The sequence below is a fragment of the Sceloporus undulatus genome, chromosome 1, assembly GCF_019175285.1.
Source record: "Sceloporus undulatus isolate JIND9_A2432 ecotype Alabama chromosome 1, SceUnd_v1.1, whole genome shotgun sequence".
Classification (NCBI taxonomy): Eukaryota; Metazoa; Chordata; class Lepidosauria; order Squamata; family Phrynosomatidae; genus Sceloporus; species Sceloporus undulatus.
In genome coordinates, this window is record NC_056522.1 from 273632239 (window position 1) to 273652621 (window position 20383).

Sequence of the window (20383 nt, forward strand, 5' to 3'; positions counted from 1 at the left end):
CCTGCCTCATCTGCACCTCGAAGTAGCCAAAGGGTAGCAGCGGTGGAGACAGGACTTTGGGGGCTGGGGAGGGTGGGTTGGGGAATACCTCCGCTGGGGTGGTGCTGGGGTTGGAATTCATAGAGTTGGAAGAGACCCCAAGGTTCATCCAGTCCAACCCCATTCTGCCATGCAGGAACTCTTCAGTCAAAGCATCGCCGACAGAAGGCCACCCAGCCTCTGCTTAAAGACCTCCAAGGAGGGAGACTCTACTACACTCCGAGGGAGTGTGTTCCACTGTCGAACAGGCCTTAATGTCAGGTAGTTCCTCCTAATGTTCAGGTGGAATCTCTTTTCCTGTAGCTTGCATCCATTGTTCTGGGTCCTGTTCTCTGGAGCAGCAGAAAACAAGCTTGTTCCCTCCTCAAGTATTTAAACAGGGCTATCATATCACCTCTTAACCTTCCCTTCTCCAGGCTAAGCATCCCCAGTCTCTCTTCCTAGGGCTTTATGGTTTCCAAGCCTTTCTCCCTGTGTGCCTCCTTCGTGGGGCTGAGGCTGGGGCTAGCCCTGGGGTGGGGTGGGGTGGGGGTCTGCTTCCCGGGTTTCCGGCGGCGTGTGGCTTTATTATACCAGAGAATACGGTAGCCCCCTCCCCCCTCCCTCCCTCCCTCCCTCCCTCCTCCGGCTGTGGCGCTTCCTCTCCGCCGAGCGCGGGTTGCGAAGGGGGCTGCTCCGGAGGGAGTTGTGGCCGTGGACCAAAAGCGGGCGCTGGCGCAGCAGCCGCCAGATGTGGGAAGTTAACAAGAGATGATGGTGATGATGGTGATGGTGATGCTCTCTTGCCCCGACTGATTCTGGTGTCTGGCTGCTTCTCCCTCCTGGGCTTGCCTTTGGGGGGAGGAGGAGGAGGAGGAGGAAGGGGGGTGTTGGCGGCGGCGGTGCTGGAGGCGGCGACTGGGATGGGACGGGACGGGACCAGGCGGACGGGTGGAGGAAGGCCTCACGCCGCCAAACTGGGGTGAGTTCCCCCCATCTCCCCCAACCCCCCAAAAAGAGCAGGAGAGGACCCTGAGGGGCCAGGAAGCCTTTCCCCATCCCATCCCTCCCCTGCCTCTGTCTCCCTTCTTTCCTCTCTTTCTCCAACTCCGCTTTCCCTTCCCTTCCTTTTCCTCCAAGTAGTATCTATTTTTAAAGCCTAGTGACACTTCGGCGGCGTATTTTAAGATATCACCCGCTGCTGCTGCTGCTGCTGCTTCTGTGAACACATGGCGCTCCAGAGATGAGACTACTCTCTAGGTGAGAGAAAGAGAGAGAGAGAGAGCCTGAGAGAGAGGAAAGGCAGGCAAAGCACGGCAGCCACAGAGAGAGCACGAAAGCCCTTGCGAAGACTGGGAACTGCTGGCACAGCTCAGGATTAAACTGGGAAAAAGTGTGTGTGCGTGTGTGTGTGTCTGAAGTCTGTTTCTTCTCCCGCCAGAAGAGTTCAAGACTGCACCCGCACTGCAGAAACAATTCAGTGTGACACGGCTTTAGCCACCCCGGCTCAATGCTGGGAGTTGTAGTTTGTGGTGGCACCACCGCTCCCTGACAGAGAAGGACAAGTGTCCCACACAACTACACAACTCCCAGAATTCCCTAACCCGTTGTCCTGGCAGCTGAAGTGGTGTCAAACTGGATTATTTCTGCAGCGCGGATGTAGCCAAAGGATGGGGGGGGGGAACGAGAAGTCCGCCCCCCCCCCCGCCAGCGCTTTTAATTCATCCCTTAACTTTCCAGGTGGGTGAAGTCGAAACACATTGCAGAAACAATCCAGTTTAAGACCGCTTTAACAGCCCTGGCTCAATGCTAGGGATGTTCTGTGAATTGTAGTTTTGTGAGACATTGAGCCTTCTCTGTCAGAGAGCTCTGGTGCTACCACTGAACTACAATTCCCAGGGTTCCCTAGCACTGAGCCACGGCAGTTAAAGCGGTCTCAAACTGGATTACTTCTGCAGTGTGTGTTTTGGACCCAAGTTCGCCGCCGCTGGTGCGCTTATAGAGTCCTCAGTCCATATCCACGGGTTCTTTCTCAACAGTCATCCATGGCTTCAAAATATATTTACATATATTCCCAAAGCAAACATTGATTTTGCCAAGGTAGAGTAATACTGTACTTAGGACCCTGAAGGGCAGGGAAATCTTGGGCAAGTCACACTCTCTCAGCCTCAGAGGAAGGCAAGGGCAAACCCCATGACAGGTCCGCCATAAGTCGGAAACGACTTGGAAGGCACACAACCACAAACAACAACAACGACGACAACAACAACGTAAGGGACACTATTTTTTCTATGCCATTGCCTTTAACTGGGACTTGAGAACATCCACTGAGTCTGCTAGCGGTGGTCCTGGAACCAAACCCGAGCGGATACCAAAAAGCCTGTGGATCAGACCTTTTAAAAGAGAAAGGAAAGAAGGGAAAGTGAGAAAGGGAAAGAGAGAGAGAGAGAGAGAGAGAAAGTAGTAGCGGCCAAATGCCGGCTTTGGCCACTGAGGGGCAGCATAGCGAGGATTTGCTTCGCCTGCGCCGCCTTATCACTTTCGCGGAGCAGAGGCTGGGGATAAAGTTGTCCCGAAAACTTTCAGCTTGCTCTGCCCCCCTCAATCGCGTCCGTCGGGGGGCGGCGGAGGGGCTGGAAGGAGGCAGCGAGCCCGGCGAGACGCAGCAGGGCTCCGCTCAGCGCACCATGAGCCCGGCTCCTTCCAGGGCTCGCCCTGCCTCCAGCCGGGGATCGCTTGCTGCTGCTGCCGCCGCCGCCTCTCAGCTCTCGCCGGAGGGCATGCAAACCGGCCTCAAAAGAATGCATCAGCCCTAAATTAAACGTATCTATATCTACATCTATCTATATAGATATATATAGATTCACAAAACAAAACCCCATATAGCCACGGGCTGATCCATAAAGCAGACAATTACTGAACCTCTGGACAAAAACTTTGCCAGCTGGAAGGAAAGGATAGTGCCCAAAGCAAACGCAAAGTAAGTTCCCAGGAAGTATTTCTCTCTCTCTCTCTTTTGGCAGAGATGTTGTTTTTCTGTTTGGTGTTTTCTCCTTAATCGTAAGGCAGCTGACTCGAGTAACACATTTGCCCTGACTTTTAGCGAAGTGTTTTGGGCTTTCTACTCGGGGTCTTTTTCCACAAGAGTTTTTTGCTTTTGGAGAAGGGTCTTTCTTGCACGTGTATCTCTCTCTTCCTCTCTCTCTCTCTCTCTGTGTGAAAGGTGGCCTGATGTAAAGATCTCTTTTCCACCTTTCAATACTGTCGAATATTTTAATATTGTTTGAACTGGAGGGGGGAGAGACCGCCGCTTCCAAACCCGGTTTGACACTTCGCTAGTAATGTGTGTGTGTGTGTGTGTGTGTGTGTGTGTGTGGTCTTCTGTTGTGTTTTTGTTGTCGGGGGGGGGGTGCCGTTCCCTCCCTCCCAAAAGAAAGAGTAGTTTGGAAAACTCTCACCAGAGAGAAGGAGAAGGAGAAAGGGATGAAGCAAGTAAAGAGCCTGTTCTGCTTGGCCGAGGGGTAAAACCGGGGTGACACCGGGTGTGTATCTGGGTGTGTGGCGTGATTATATATATGTGTGTGTGTGTATGTATATATATAACCAGCACAGCTATATCCCCTGGCTGTGAGCAACTGATTTGAGTTGCTCTGAAGCCACCGAATTAATTCCATAGCCTTGAGCCACGGCAAAGTGGTGTCAAAGCGGATTAACTCAGCCGCGCGGATGCAGCCTCGGGTGTCTTTTGGTGGCTGGGCTGAGGACCAGGAGAAGGCGAGCTTTGGGGCCTTAGAGGGGTCAATCCGAGGCCCCGACATTGGCCTCTTTGCCCGGGTCTGGGCTGGGAGGGCGGCCGAGGGAAGGCCGGCGGAGGGCTGTTGTGTCTGGGCTCCTGGGAGCCTGCGGGCGGGAGATTAGCCTCCTCCTGCTCCTGCTCCTTCTCTTTCTTCTGGGTGTGTTCCCCCCAAAACGCCGACAAGGAAACTTTCCCCGATAAAAGAAGCCTCGCTTGGCCTGCTGTCTTGCAGATAAGGGCGAGAGGGTGGCTGCTGGCGCGTGGGTCCCTGGTCTGAGTGGGACGGGCAAAGGCTGAGCCTTAGTTTAGTGCCAATGAAGAAAGGAAAGGGGGAGGGGGGAGGGAGGGAGGCTTAAAACTAGCTTTTTCCTTTGGATTTTAAGGGCCACCTGGTTGGAAATCAGCGAGTCTTCTTCTTCTTCTTCTTTCTTGTTATTGTTGTGGGCCTTCTATTTCCGACTTTAGTGGTAACCGTATCATAAGGTTTTCTTGTGTTTAACAGCCAATAGTTTTTCCCCTCTTGAAGAAAAGCCTTGGACTGGGGAGAGAGATTTGGCGGCTGAAGGGGAGAAGAGGGGTAACAAGGTTAAAGAGAGAGAGAGAGAGAGAGAGAGAGAGAGGACAAACCAAGATTGCATGGTTCCCTGAAATCCGTAGCGCAGTTAAAAGTGGTGTCAACCCGGGTTATCGCTGCCGTGTGGACGCGAAGATCCATTCCTTGCCTAGAAGTGTGTCCCGCTCCTTGCAGGAAAGGAAACCAGTTCCTTTCAATGCCCCAAAAACTAAGGAAAGCGCCATACAAAACTGAGGGTTCCTATAGATTCTCTGGTTTCTCTCTGCATGATGCCGCCGCCGCCGCCTCCCTTCATTTGGAGTGAAGCGCCCGCATCTCCGAAGCCAGGGCTTAAAAATAAAAAGCGACCCTCCTCCTCTCTCCTTTCCCGTGTATTTTTAGGGAGGGACATATTTGCAAGAAAATAATTAGGTCCCTTCCTTGGATGGATGGCTGCTGAAGGAGAGGGACACCTGGCAGAGAGAGAGAGAGAGGAGAGGAACCCCCCCGCAAGCCTTTTCCCTTTAAAACGCCGGGCCTCCTCCTCCTCCTCCTCGAACGGCGTTTCTTATAATACATTCTTGGGCGAAGTGAGAAAGGCTGTTTGTAAAACAATCCCCTGCCTCGTCCCAGTGTTGGGTGAAGCTGATCCCCTAATGGCATTTTGTTTTGAACAGTTGCTGGACTTGGAAGTTCCCTCATAAGGTAAGGTGGCACTGGCTCGGAAAGGAGGTCCAAATGCCACACTTATAATTAGACTGCTGCCCATTCAGCACAATGTAGCCCTTGCTATACTGGGAGATTATACATACATACATACATACATACATACATATATATAGGGATGCCTGGGTCTGGGCCTCTCAATAGGGCTGCATTGAGAATGAGCCTGTTCAACCACTTCCACTTGGGACTCCAATGGAGAAGAATAGGCCAGGGGAGAAGAAGAAGGGAAAGAAAGAAGGGAAAGAAAGAAAACAATCCCTCTTTCTTTCTTTCTTTCTTTCTCCCTCCCTTCCCTCAGCTGGCTATGGAAAGCCAAAGGATATAAGGAAAGCCTGATTATATACAATGTGGCTGGGTTTCATACATCAAAAAGGGCAACAACAACAACAAAAAAAAGGGCCTTCCAAGTGTTTAAAGCACTTTTGGGGTGGAGTTGAGGGAAGAAGGGATGAAGAATGTGGTGTCAGGAATTAAGATGGCCTTCCTTAAGGCGGGATATAAATAAATAAATTATTATTATTATTATTATTTAATTATTTTTTAAAGGGATAAAATGAAGGGGCCACCCGAGGATGGGACAAGGACACCTGTCCCTGAAATTTGGGCGGGAAGAAAAAAAGGAAAGGAAAGAAATGGGTTTAAGTCTTGAGGGAGCTGCTGGACTGGTTTGGCCGCCTCAAGGCTGGAGAAGTAATGCGGTTTGGCACCACTTTAATGGCCACGGCTCCAGGCTATGGAATTCTGGGAATTGTAGTTTGTGGTGGCCCCGGAGCGGAGCGGAGCCAAACCGCATTACTTCTCCCGTGCGGAGGTGAGGAAAGAAAGACGAAGAAGCCGCCCTTGTTGCCTGAGGGTACTTTGGCACCCTTCTTCCCAAGAGAGAGAGAGAGAAGGAAGAGGGAAAGAGGAGTTCCTTCGCCCTCCTCAGCCCTTTCCCGCCAGCCTTTGGCTTCCTAAATTTCAGGAGAATTAGCCAAAGGCGCCCCAGTTTCAGGGTTAGGAAGCCGGAGAGGCCAAAGAAAGCGGCGAGTCCAACATAAGAACAAGAAGAAGAATAAAAAAGAAGTCCCTGTGTCCAGGGTTTGGGAGGCGACTGAATGCCGGAGGGAGAGGAGGGATACCGGGGGAAGAAGGCGGCGGGAGGCCTGCGGAAGGGTCCGAGGGGTGAGGCGGCCCCCAAAAGAAGGGCTGGAGCTGAGGCACACACAGCTCACCTTCCTTGCCAGGGTGGACTCAGGGTGGGTGGATGTATGTATGGTATGTTTGGGGTGAACAAGGGGACCAAGGGTGCCCTCACCTCAAAGGAGGACCAAAGCACCGCAAGATGGAGGACCTTCCAGGAAAATAAAAAAGTGCGACTTCACAAAACCCAAGCTAAAACTCCTCATATAAATATCAGGCTTCTTGTTCAGGTTCAAGATGGAGGGCATTTTAAACTTCCTCATGGGCAGAGAGTTGAAATATAGGACATGTCCTGGAAAAGTGTGTGTGAGTGTGTGTGAACCGCCTTTCTTGGGCTGAAGACCCACCATCCATCCACTTTCCTTATTCACCCAGGCAAGCTTAGCTGCAGAGTTTGGGTGTTGCTTTCTCTTTCCTTTCCTTTACTCTCCTTATTTGCCTTATTATCATATGCCCCAGTGACCTTAAGAGGGATGCTCAGGTGTGATAGGAGGGCTCTCTCTCTCTCTATTCCAGGATCTAGCATATAAAGAGGTCACCCACTTTGCTCACAGCGTCCATAGCAGGCACAGGGATTGTAATATTGAACTGTAAGCGTGGGCATACACACACCTTACTGCACACATATATATATTCCTGACATACATGTCAGGAATCCAGAGAGAGTAGAATATCAGTATGCAAAGGGTTCTTGTAGCACTTTTGAGACTAACTGTGTGGAAGAAGTTGTAGCATAAGCTTTCCTAGACTTGGTCTGTGCAAATGTCAGGAATGTGCAACTGTGATGTACCCAAGTATACTTTGGGAGCGTATCCGGAGTCTGTCCGTACGCTCATATAACACGAGTTGGAAAATTAATGCATGTTTGTAAACTGTTTGGAGGCAATGGTGAGGAAAGTGTGGTAGAAATATGTCCCTTCAAATAAGTTCAGTCTCCTGTTTCTCTCTCTATCTGTCTCTCTCTCAGCTCTGAACACAGCGCATGCAGAGTGCTGAAGGTTGCGGCGTATGTGTGTATATAATACCATGCCGGCGTTTAATGTGGGCGTACGTGTTGGACTCCTAACTGTGCATACACTGTCAAAAGTCTTTGACAGTTGAAGTAAATGGAAGGAATGTTTCCAGTGCTGTGGCCAGCCTTAAAGTCTGAATGGCTTCAGGTTCAGGCGATGGGAAGCAGGGCTCTGCAAGAGCCAGGCCTTGTGTGGCTTAGCCACAACTCACCCTTATGCCCAGCTAAGCATCCAAGAGACTGTTTCCTATCTGATACAGACTGATTCAGTGGGAATGGTGTCTCTATCTGTTACAAACTATTCCTCCTTAAAACAAGAGCAGGGCTCTTTTTAATAATAAAAACAAAGTTCACAGAATTATATTCTCTGAAAGATAATTGCAGCCATTTAAACTGAGCTATTCACCTGAGGCAAAGTGTACATTTTTTTCTTCTTGTTCCAGACTTGCACATATCCTACGTTTGTGACGTTTTGACCAAATCTGTTTTAATGAAGGGTTAATGAGTGTCAGTTTTGACCAATTCTTTCCTGGAATGAAAATGGAGGAAGGAGGGGGGGAGCTGAATTATTTTTGCATCCGTGCACCAGAAAACCTGGCAAAGAGATGGAGACCATTTATGATAGCACTGTAAATATCCTGTGGACATCTCTAAATCAGAACCACCTTATTTGCATCAAGGGCTTTACCACCCTGGGAAATATCACTTTGTAAAGTGCATCTGTTAACCTTCTGTAGCTCATCTTTTAGTTCTAAAATGGATATGGGCCAGAATTGAAAGGTGTCTGGTGTTTACTTTTGGTAATTTGTCTTATGTGAAACGTAACTACATGTAGATAAGGAGTGATGCCATGCTTAACTCTTCCACCATCTGCGTAATAAATTCCTAGTGTGGTTATGGCGGGTGTATACTGTCTATGGGAGTAGTTTGTTTATGTATATGTGCAAAAGCGATGCTTCACAGTCAGTTCTGCAATGCGTTAGTTTGGGTCCCTTCAAATATCAATAGTAGAATGTGACTGTGAAATGCTCACTCAGAGTAAATGATTGGAACTTCCCACTGTGTAAATATGTTGAGGACCAGGGCCAGAACACAATAAAAAGCATCTTGTCAATGCAGATTTCTCCAGTTAGTGCTTTGGATCCTACATTCTGACATTTCTCCTGTTAGGGTTGGAGGAGGTCTCTCTTCCTCTTGTTTGACTGCGATAAAAGCTTGCTAGCAAACAGCAGGCGAGGACTTCATTCTAAATGAATATTGAAATCTTTTTGTTATTTAGCAATATTTATAGATTTCTGTTCTTGAGACTTAATATAAATGTATGCAAAGGAATTGTTATTACAGAATAAGGTTTCCCCTGGCTGTATTGAAGGTAGATTCATATTTATTAGGCGAACATGCCTTCATTTTAATGCGACACACAGATGTGACTAGAGAGATATGTATCAGTACGATATTTAGAATCTAAGACTATTATTTGAAGCACCTGAGCAGCCCAATTCTAGGCACGCTTTCCGAGATTTAAACCTGACTACAATTGAAGTCTTACATGCAAATATATTCAGATCCATGGGACTTCAGTTTTTATAGATTCATGAGGACTGAGATGTCAGATTATGTGGAGGAGATGAATTCAGTGTCAAGGTTATTAGACAAGAATATGTCTGTTGGGATTTTTTTTTATAAAAGTGGATATTGATGTTTGTTATAATAATAGCAATTATTTAATTATGATTGTTTGCTTGCAAGTTGGCCATTGTTGACATTGCCATGAAAGATACTGTACTACTTTCTTATAGATGCAGTAGTTGTCTTGGAAAGTCATGAGTTACCTGGCATGATGAAACTGCTACACATACCCATCATGTATTCAACTATTCAGTGAAGTTTTAAATAATTCTCTTTCAATTAGTAGAACAGGATCTTGAAAAATGGATTTCTGTTAAAGAAACAAGAATCAGTACGTACTGATTTCCCCCCACCTCCTTGCAGACTAGACAACTCTTCTATCGGTTTTAACCTGGCATGTTTTTTCTAAAGAAAGAGAGCCTTCTCACATTTTAAAATGTAAAACTAAAACTAGAAGTACTTACTCAGTGTAAGGCTAGTTAGGAAAACTTGTTTATTGATCAATCATAACATGGATGATCTCAGGACAAGCCATTCCAGCAGGTTAATGTTTTTTAAGGCTGTGATCCTGTACAGACACATTTGGGAGTAAGTTCCACTGAATACAGTGGCACAGAGTACGGGCTTAAAATTCATGCAATTGACTTAAAATTCATGCTGTAAAATATAGAAAGGTTCTAGAAATGAGGTACAGCTATTCCAGAATCGGGTGATTTGCAAGTACAGCAATATCTGCAAAGGCTTACCCTTAAGTAAGTGTAGCCTTATTTAAATATTTGGTAGAAAATGATCAAGGCATTAACAAGTATTAATAAAAGAGTGTTTATACCTGAAATTGCTCCTTTTTTTGGTAAAGCTAACCTGTTCATTACTAATGTACTGTGAAAATCAGAGTTATTGAAATAAAAAAAGTGTTTTGTGTATACTGCAAAAACTTAAACTACTGTGTGCTATGAAAGAATTTGTTAATGGAGGAAGGAGGACTATTTGCCCCACAGATACAAATTTGTACCACAGGTACAAATAGATTTCTACCACAGGTTGAAAGAGAATTTACAAGCAAAGATATCTGAAAACGTTTAACGATCTCATTATATGACGGGGATGTACGTTGTTTCAAGCAAAGCATATTTTTCATAAGAGCAAATAGTATTGTAGCGTTTGCTGTTTGCGACGTACACTGCAGAGGTGCTTAGTTTTATTCTTTCTTTGGTGCACCGAGAGAAGACTGTGCAAAACCGCAGCATCTCAGAAATGCTGTATTGATTGGATTCTTAACTTGAGGCTCTTCATATCATTGCTCAAAATATCTAACTTTACACCAATATTAGCCATTCTTTTTATAGTGACACTGTGCTTAGTAAAAAAACTTCTAAGCACTGAGGTCAGGTGTTGAGATTGGATTCTAGTTTATTTTTTATGAATCAGATAAAGATTTCTGTGCATGAGACCGTATGTGAAGATGAGAGAACAAGAACATTTCCATATCAAAGGCAATATATCTGAAGCAGCATAGTAATTAAAATGCAGTGGTTTGGACTCTGTGCTATCACTTAGGCAGAGCATTGTTGGGCTCTTGTGCAGAATGCTGCCGATTGCCTCTCGCAGACTTAGAAATATACTTGCAATTTTGCACAAACATTTATGCCAGTCCACACTTTTCTGTGGATAATTTGTAGTTCATCCAAACCATTCAAAGCCAGAGCATTTATTTTTTGCTTTTTTATTTTTTTGGAGCAACCCCCTCATTATGGCTTTTGTGCATAAACTATTTTTATTCTGGTTGTTTGTATTTCTTCTTTCCAGAATGATGGCTTGTTTATATTCAGATTCTCTTTATATTTCCTAAGACTTCCCTCTCTCAAGTCTTTCTGTATATTTTGTGTAATGGTATTTGATGATTAAGAAAAAAACAACCCTCTCTAATGTCGAGGTCAAAACTGAATTCTATTCATGGCCTAATTATAGTAAGCATGAAAAGATACATGTTACATTTTAGAATAAAACCACTCCATGAGCTGGAGAGTTTTTCTTTTAAAAGGTATGTGCATTTACTAGTTCTGACTAATCCTTACAGAATGCAAAGAGAATGAGCAAGTTACTTGCAAGAATGCTCTGGACACACCTTTTCACAACTGTTTTTACCTTTGTTTATATTGGTGAGGGAGGTTTTTTTTTAAATTTCTACTGTTCATTAACAGATTATTTCAATAGGAAAGCAAACAAGCAATATTGACTAGGTTTGTTACTTTCTCCCTGACAGTCATTTTTATTAATTTTATAAAGCCTTAGTGGCTGCTTTTTAAGCCTTTAAGATGATTGAATTAAAATAATAGTTTGATTAGGTTTTTTTTGGATTAAGTGAGAAAAACAAGTGAACTAACTTTAGTAGAAAGGCCATATATCACAACTTTTATTTTAGAATGTTCACTTTCAGAGGTATGGCCCAAATCCAGCACTGGATGGGATGAAACTACTCAACTACATTCCCCTGAAGGTTTCAACTAGTTCATATACTTCTCTCCTCCTCCTCCTCCTCCATAAATTGGAGTGAAATACAGTGGACAGTGGGAGGAACCTTGTTCGCCAGCTTTTCTATTCACTTCCTTTTGAATTATCCATATATTTCCCTCTATGTAAGAAAAGAAAATTATATGAGGTCACTCTTTGATTTGCGTTTCAAAGATCCTGCACTGGTCAGTGCATTCATTCTCTCTTGTGTCACCAGTAAAGTAATGGCGGATTCACACAACAACAGTTTCTGCTCTCACTGTCAAGGGTTTTGTTTCCCCAAATGACTTCTTAATCAGAGAGCTTTGTAGAACTAGGTCAGGCGAAGGCTCATCAAATCTATATGTTCATCATGTTGCAGAACAATGCAGGCGAGGAGTTGCCTGTTTGAGGCTTGCTGAGCTTGTGTTGATTCATAATCCTAATGTATGTCAGATCATTCACATGACTCCTTGAGCTATGAAGCACATGGTGGATGATTGTAAAAAATGAACTTGTGATTCAGAGAAAATTGTTACAGTCACGTGAATCCACCTTTAGCTTCAGTTAGTGCATGATGCTGCAGGCTGTTTTACAAATGGAGTATTTTTTTTGGGGGGGGGGTCTTCTGGATGAAAGGTGTTAAGGTGCATATGGGATTTTGTTTTCATGGACCCAGATAGTTGCAAAAGGTTTAGGACATTCAGTCTCTTCTCTTATGAGCTGATTCAGAAAGCATGGTTCAATCTTCTGGAGGATGAACTACATATAGGGTTCCAAGCCTGATTCTTGTAATGTTTGTACTGAATTATGTTCGTACTGAGTTGCTGTTATTTTTTAAAATGCAGATTTTCAAAGATTTTCACCCCTCACTATTTAATTTGATACACTGCTACATTTTCTTCTCCATCCCAGTTTAAAAAAAAAACAACAACAACAACCCTCTTTACTGTTTTGCTCTTTTGTATGATTCACTGGTGGTGATCTGAAACTTCCATTTATTTGTAATTCTTCACATGAAAGTTTGTGGCTCATTTCCAAATCTTTGCAACATAAGCCTTTGCAGTAAGGAAAATTACTACCCAGAAAATACTCAGAAACACTGGCTACTTTATCTCTGTTTCACCAATTATGTCTCTCAGGATCAAGTTCATGGCATTTGAGCTGATGCTGCTGAGGTGTCCTTCTAAGGGTAGTTCCCTGTGGCCCTGCATAGCCTGCAAGCCAATTCTAGGACTTTCTGAGTCTCCAGCGCCATGTAAGACACTCCAGTTTAAGGGACAAAACTAGCCATGTTCTCGTGTGTGGAAAAATCACTTGCATGCACCTACTTAATTGTTTAGACTTTTGCCATGATCTTCAATGAAGTTGACATGAGGCAGCATTGGTAGCATAGATGGCAACTATGAGCCCAAACAGAAAAAATAAAGCTGCTTCGGGTCACTTTAGAGTTATTCTGTTTAAATGACACACACATCTTAAGAGGCCAGAAGTTGCACCAGTGTGGTTTTGGTGCAGTTTCCAGCCTCTTAGGATGCATGCATCATTTAAATAGCACACCCCCAAAGTGACCCGAAACAGCTTTATTTTGGCCTGTCTGTTCAGGCCCTATATTCTCTGGATAACATTTAATTCTTATTGCTTTATCGCCCCATTCTTTCCCTTCTAAAAATGACAGTGGAAAAGCCTGATCTGATCTTATGCTGGTTTATCTCTGACTGTGAATATCTGTATGAACAGATCCAAGTAACCAAGACACTGACTGAACATTTCCCCTTTGTTACTTGCTTTTCTGCTTAATGTGCCTGTATGGTACATTTCCGATGAGGAGAGAGATCCTTACAATGGCCCACAAACTACAACAGCCTTGGCACATGAAGTATTCATGTATATAAACAGAGAAGACATTTTCTTGCTGCTGGCATTAGTGTAGAGCATGGAAGTAAGGTATCTATTTTTAACTTGGACAACCAGCTTAAAAATGCATAATTGATTGAATAACTCAAATTCCCTTCTAACTTTTTCTTTAATATACAAACTTTGAAGCATTTTCACCCCTACTCCCTTGAACCCACACCATGCCTTTAAAAACCATCCATATTTGTTTCCTTTAAAAATTATTTTTAGTCATTTTAATAGCTGCATTGAGCTATCAGTTAATCTCAGAGTGAACCCAAATGATTTCGTGTTTCGGCTTTGAAAATTTTGTGACCAAAGGTATGCTTTGAAATATTTTGTGACCAAGGGAACATCTTTTAAACTTTCCGATGTGGGTGTCTGAGAAGAAATCGAAGGTGGGAGGGGCCATATGTATGCTGATCTTTCTGCTACTTGTTTCATTCTTGTTTCATCCATAAAAGAATTAGAAAGGGGAAGGTGGGGAGGGACAATGTTGCACATGTTCAACATCAAAGAGAAAAGTTGCCATACTTGCAGCCTTAAGCATGAAGTCACTAGTGTACTTCCTAATTACAGTACAAACCTGCGGCGGTTGTGTAGAACTGAGCTTCTGTGGATTGGTGTGGTAACTTCATAATGGAGGTACACCGTTTCTGCTCAATGCATTTTGGCTCTTCCGAATGACTGTTACTAATTTGGGCTGACAACGACTTGTTCTTTAGGTTGAACTACAACAAAACAGAAAGGGAAAGAGATTACTTATTTAAAGGAAAAGGAAAGGCTAGTTATTGACCTAGCAAAAAGGGGGAGCAAGTGGCAAAAGCGTAGGTAGGCTTCACTACTCATTAGTGGTATTTGTTATGATTTACGGCATATATTTCCCATGAACAGAAAATGCAACTTGCTCCAGACTGCTCTGCTTTTTCTCAGTCTCATTGACTTCTAAGCCACTGAGGGATTTTTTTCTTTTTCTTAAATGCATTATAATCCTACTCAGAACAACCTTTCTTACTCCTGAGAAAACATGCATAGGATGGCAGGCTTTAAGATTACATCAAAAATTAGCACTCTCTTCTCTTTGAAAACACACATTCAAATAACAATATACAAATTGTTGCTAACTTGTATTCATAGGTAAAACAATCTATTAGAAGGCAGAAGAAAAGCAGCTTTTTGCTTCAGGCTGAGCAGCATGCTTCTGCATCTGGAATAAATGAGAACTTATGAAAGATAAGGGATGGGCATGTTCAAAAAGAAGAAAAAGGAGAAGAGAAGCTGGGGGCTAATAAAACATTCTCAAACGTGCCTACACTTAGCCTTTTGCAGCACTAACAATAGGTCAAGAAGCACTGGTTGTTTCTGCAGGCATTACTCAAGAATATGTGATTGTTTCTCATTATTTTTTCTCTCCATGCAGACACACACATACACACAAGTACACACACTCTTTAAGTATAGATATGTATGATCATACTCTCTCTGTACCTTCTGTCCGTATGGAGCAAGCTTGTTTTCTGTTGTTCCTGAGTCTAGAACATGGATTCAAGGCCATGGATTCAAATTAGAAATAAAAAAAGAGATTCCACCTAAACATTAGGAGGAACTTCTTTACTGTAAGAACTGTTAGACAGTGGAATAGATTGTCTTGGAATGTTTGGGAGCGAGGGGCTTTCCATCTTTGGAGTTCTTTAAACAGTGGTTGAATAGCCTTCTCTCTAGAGTGTTTAACTGTGTATTCCTGCATGGCCAGGAGTTGATCTAAATGGCCCCGGCCCTTTCAACTCTAAAATTCTACTCTGAAATCATGTGCCATAGAGTAATGTTTCTAGAAATCTTTTAGTACATGTTATTCTTCTTTGGTGCTCTTTCTAATTGTTCACACTTTTGTAGACAGCTATCTAGTTGCAGGAGAAATGAGTTCTTTCTTGTTGTCTCTGTGATGCACACATATGGGATTCTCTGTGCCTTTGAAGACTGTCTCTGGAAGCTTCTAGAGGAAGCTCTCTTTGGCTGAAGGCCCGTCTTCCTCCACAGTGCATATGCCCAGTATGAGTCCTGCTCCAACATCCTCAGTTCTCTTTCATTCACCTTCATGGTTGCAACACAGGGAACTTTGTGTGTTAGCTACTCTTCTCTGGTGTATGGTATCTACAGCATACTTTAAGAGGAGCATCTCTGGTGGAAAATAGACCCCCAGATGGAGAGCCATTCTATGTGTCTCCTTTTCTTGGGTGGGGCCCACATTGTAGAGCCTTCTCCCACCAGGCTTGTTGGAACAGGGCTTTGTGCCTTGCTGAGATCTTTAACTGTTTTTATATGCTCAGTTGTATTGAAAAATGAACTCTAAAGAATACTGATAGGAAAACAAATGACTTAACACTAGTAAGGCTATCTTATCTGTATTCAGTCATGTGTATTTGTTTATCCAATATTTCCTTTCTGTGAAAATGCCATGCAAAAGTAGAGCTTTTTAAAGTTTTCACCTCTGGTATTTGTGGAAAAGAAAATTGCTTATAGTTGTCAGTGTTCCAGGTAACATGAATTTATTAATTCTAATTTTTAAACCTGCCTCCTAGCTAAAGCCTTTCAAGGTGCTGAACATACAAGTCAAAACATATACAACTCAATTAAAAACAATTAAAAATGACAGAAAACAACTGACTGTAAAATCAGAATAACTTCATCAGACCAATCGGCCAGATGCCTTTCCTGAAAGAAAGGTTTCTCAGAACCTTCCTAAACAACTTTAGCAACCTGATCTAGCAAGCTTCTCTTGCTATAGCCTTCTTTCAGACATAAAGACATGATACCTGGAGCACTGTTTTCTCAGCTTATTGCAAAGCAGGTGTTGTTGGTGAATGTGTATTATAACAGCAAATTTATGATGTATGTAAAAGTAGCATAGGCTTGGAAAAGTGAAGGAGAAATAAATAAATAAGAAAATGAAATGAACAGCCTCAGTAGCAACTGGGTTGAAATTGTACCAAAATGAGAAGGAAAAGAATGGCTTAATGAAGAAGTGGCTTTACAGTGAAGAGGAGAAAAAGAAGGAGAAGGAGTAGATAATAGAAAAATGAAGATAAATGTTACGCTAACTTGGAAATCAGCTTGCTTTTTCCCTCTTCTAATACCAGGAAGGGATGGCACTGGTTAATTGCAGTTAGCTTCTAGGAACAGAGAATCCATCCCCTTTCCACATAATATTGTAATGGTTATCTTTGTAATAGTTTGCACTAGTCAGCTAAGTAAAATGGATGATACATATAGTTTAGTCTCTGTGAAAATACAGCAGGATTTGATTTGGAGAAATGTGTGGGCATGGGCATTGCACTTGGTCAAGTTCTCTGTTCTTTGCTAAGAAGGTAATTTTAGTCCGTTACTCATTACAATGTTTTATTTGGATTAGCCAGAGATGAGGAAAAAAGATGTCATTTATTGTATTTCTTGGTTGTACCATTTCTGTGGAATAGGAGGAGGAGAGAAATTTCTTGTGAAAAGACTGGACTCTGGCTGCTGCTACACAAACTGCAGAATTAATGCACTTTGACTCTGTTTTAACTGCCATGGATCAATGCTATGGTATTCTGGGATGTGTAGTTCTGTGAGATATGTAGCCTTCTCTGTCAGAGTGCTCTGGTGCCACAACAAACTACCCAGGATTCCATAGCATGGAGCCATGACAGTTAAAGCAGTGTCAAACTGCTTTATTTCTGCAGTGCAGATCAGACCTCAGTCTCCTGTATCTTTGAAATCTGTGGACAGAAACTGGCCCATCTTCAGACTCATTCTCTAATTGGAACATTTTACAGGGTACACCTTGGAAGGCAGTGAGCTATTTATTAACTTTTCTTCCACTTCAGATTCTGCTGTTTGTGTAGAATAAAGCCAGTTGGAGTGGGACCTGCAACAAACTATTTCAGTGTGAAATACTTCTATTCAGGATCCAGGCTGTTCCACTCCATTCTCCATCACCACATGGATTTGCCTTCCATTCTCCTACAGTCAGTATTCTGTGCTCACCAGACATGCTGTGACCTGTGTGGGTCATTTCCCACCCCATGTATTTGGGCTTTCCCCATTCTATATGTCTTTTTTCTGGGGTGTGTGATGTTGTGGAGATACATTTGGACCTAATTCTAGACACATTCAGTAAATGCCAGCTTCTGCATCTCAGCCCTGGGTAGTTTCCTCCCCCGGGACAGTTATCAGACTAACACTTTACGCATCTGTACACTTCTGGACTCATATTGAACTCTGAACTTGAAAGTCCAAGACAAGTTGCAAATTTTAAAGCATTGCTATTATTTCCTTTACCAATGGAGATCAAACTTATGTCCAAAAGAATTATTTTTGGGTCAGTGTTGGAACTTTTCCTGTGGAACACACATTGATGTATTTAGAAAACACATTAAAATTTTAATTTGCTAGCAGGCACTTAGAAGTAGCTGTGCTAGTTGTGATTCATTTGGGCTGTTTGAAAGATTATTGCTTATGTTTGTTTTTTTGTTTTTTTTAAAAATCTGTCCCATCATTTATATACTTTCCTAACAAAATCAATACAAAGAAAGAAAAGAAAAATAAGAAAAGGATATATAGATTAAAAAATCACAATGCAGTTAAAATAGTATGAACAAGAGGAAACTAGCAGCAAAAGACAAGCAGATGAAAAAAAAATAAGTTTACAATTATATGGTTTTTTTGTAACTCCGTTCTTAATTTATATATTTATTTGCATGGAAATTGCATGCTGTTTTAATTTTTAAAAGCCATATTAAGGGTGTTTCATACTAAAGGGCAGAGTAGAACTCTTAAATACGTAAATACTGTACTTAGCAGAATTTGGAGCTTGATTTTGAACACATTGTTGCTGTGATTCATGCTAAACAATTTGAGTGGTTTGCATTGCTCACATCCATAAAACTTTAAGCATATATTTAATCCATTTTCTAGCATATGATCATTTCTGCAGTCTGAATGTGTAGGAAGAGAAACTCCAATTTTTCTTACAGGCTCTACAGTTTAAATGATTAGCTTCTTAGTTATACATAAGACTATACATGCTTACTTATGAGTAAAACTCCATTAAACCCAGTGGGAATTTTGTGTAAGTACGCACATGATTGTTCTGCAAGCCTTTCAGGTCTTGTTTTTGTTAGCAAATCATGGGTATGTTGCAGTAGATACGGCTTTGGTTGCATAGCTATTGCTTAAGTGTGCTGTTAAAATATGCTTGGAATGTGGCTCATTGTGCCTTTGTTGATAGAAAATGAGGTATGCCTATGCAGGTATTGCTAGATGTAACTAGTATGAGTAGGAAGGCAGATGGACAAGTGGCTCGAGACACAGCAAGATAAAAGTTTTATTCATAATTTAATTACGCTGTCTCTTCTTCTCCCTGTACTTCTTGTATTCTGATTTTGAGGTACATTCATATCCACAAAATGCAGTAGTGTGTATCCACTTCAGATCAAGACTGCACTACTTTATCTCTGTAATGAAGCCACATGACTGAGGCATTATTATTACTACCACCATTTCTCTGCTGTGCTAGAAAGAACAGCAGCTGCTATTCCTTATTCCATTACACTGGAAAGAGGTAGCATGTCTGCTTGCTTTGGAATGTCTCCTTGCAATATCACAAATCATTCTAAACACACAACTAAAACAAGGGCAGTAATTAGTAAAACCAGCCCAATTTTCATATCCAAAGACTGATTCCATTAAAAAAAAATCTTTACAACCTGCTGAAAAAAAGGAAGGGGGAGAGTTAAGAATTTCTCTTGGAGTTCTAGAGATAAAAGGCCACCACTGAAGAGGTCTTGTTTTGTGCAGCATCTGGCAAATCTGTGTACAGGGTCTCTGATGAATTTCTCTAGTGCCTGGTACTTATATCGGAGCTTCTGAGGAATCATGGAAATATCATTTTAAAAAATGGTAGATAAAATGAACAGAGAGCCCTGAGATATGTTCCCCTTGCTACGCTATCCCCATGCACCAATTTCTCAAATCTACACCAGCCATGCATACATTTTTTGTACAAATATGCTGTTTTGAGAAACACAAGTGGTTGTGTGTTTATTTTATTACCATCAGTTTTGCACAAAAATAATGTTTGTGTGAACATTGTTTTTGGGAATAAAAATGTGGGTTTTTTTGTACAAAAACTGGGGAGTTTACAACAAAAACCACTTTTTAAAGCCTCCTCATGATTTATGCATAAAACCACATGTATTTCTGTGCAAAAATAATTTCCTAATTTACTTCAGGATATGCAAATACGGGGTGAAATAAATATGTGAGGTTTTTTGCTGTAATAGGGAGAATACTATGGAAATGATTCATCCTAACATACAAGGGCCAGTTAGCTGCAAATTTACATCCCTTTCTCAGCTAGGTGAATGAGTGCAGCAAATTAGCATGCAAGAATAACAATGAAAATAAAAGTTTGCTACCCTTTCATGATACCCATAATCTGCTGCAAAGACAGTGATAGAACCATCTTGTTTCTTGCTATATGGGGGGAAAGTGGCATAAACGGAGTGTGTAATGGTGCCTTGAATCTTGGGCCCATTCACATTACAAAAAAAATCGGTTCTGAAACCGATTCAATCACGTGAAGTTCCTACTCACCCCGAATCTCACACAAGCGAATCCGGGGCTTGCACACCCGTTCCGTGTTAAATGGCCCCTAGCGCGGGTCTTTTGAAATCGGCGCAAATACCGTTTCTTTTTAAAAACCCCGGGTCCTGGGAATGAGAACTTTGGCCTCGATCACGATCGAGGCAAATTGAGGGAGGGATTTAGGTCAGAGGGTGGGCAAAGGGCAAGGCATTTCCTCCCCTCATCGGAGGGGAGGGGGAGGAGGAAAGAGCCCTGGGAAGAAGGGAGCAAGGGAAGGCATTCTTTAGGAGCCTCTTTTCCCTGCATCCCCTGCCCAAAGCCCTCGGTCGCTGGGCATTCCTTCCCTTGCAGGAGGAAAAAATCAGGTCATGAACGGAGCTCATGTCAGGCAACCCCCCCCCTTTTCAAATTCAAACAATTTTTTTTGAGCGAACATGCGCATTGTTTATATTCCAGA

The 20383-nt window shown here is 42.8% G+C and overlaps 1 protein-coding gene across 5 annotated transcripts in view; it reads left to right on the forward strand.

The window, feature by feature from the left end:
- Positions 1-2566: 2566 nt before the first annotated feature.
- SOX6 (SRY-box transcription factor 6) overlaps positions 2567-20383 on the forward strand; it is a 581763-nt gene continuing 563946 nt past the window's right edge. For all 5 annotated transcript variants that reach the window (XM_042446808.1, XM_042446810.1, XM_042446807.1 and 2 more), the window contains exon 1: positions 2567-2998. The gene's annotated coding sequence lies outside the window, so the exon portion shown is untranslated. The remainder of the gene's footprint in view (positions 2999-20383) is intronic.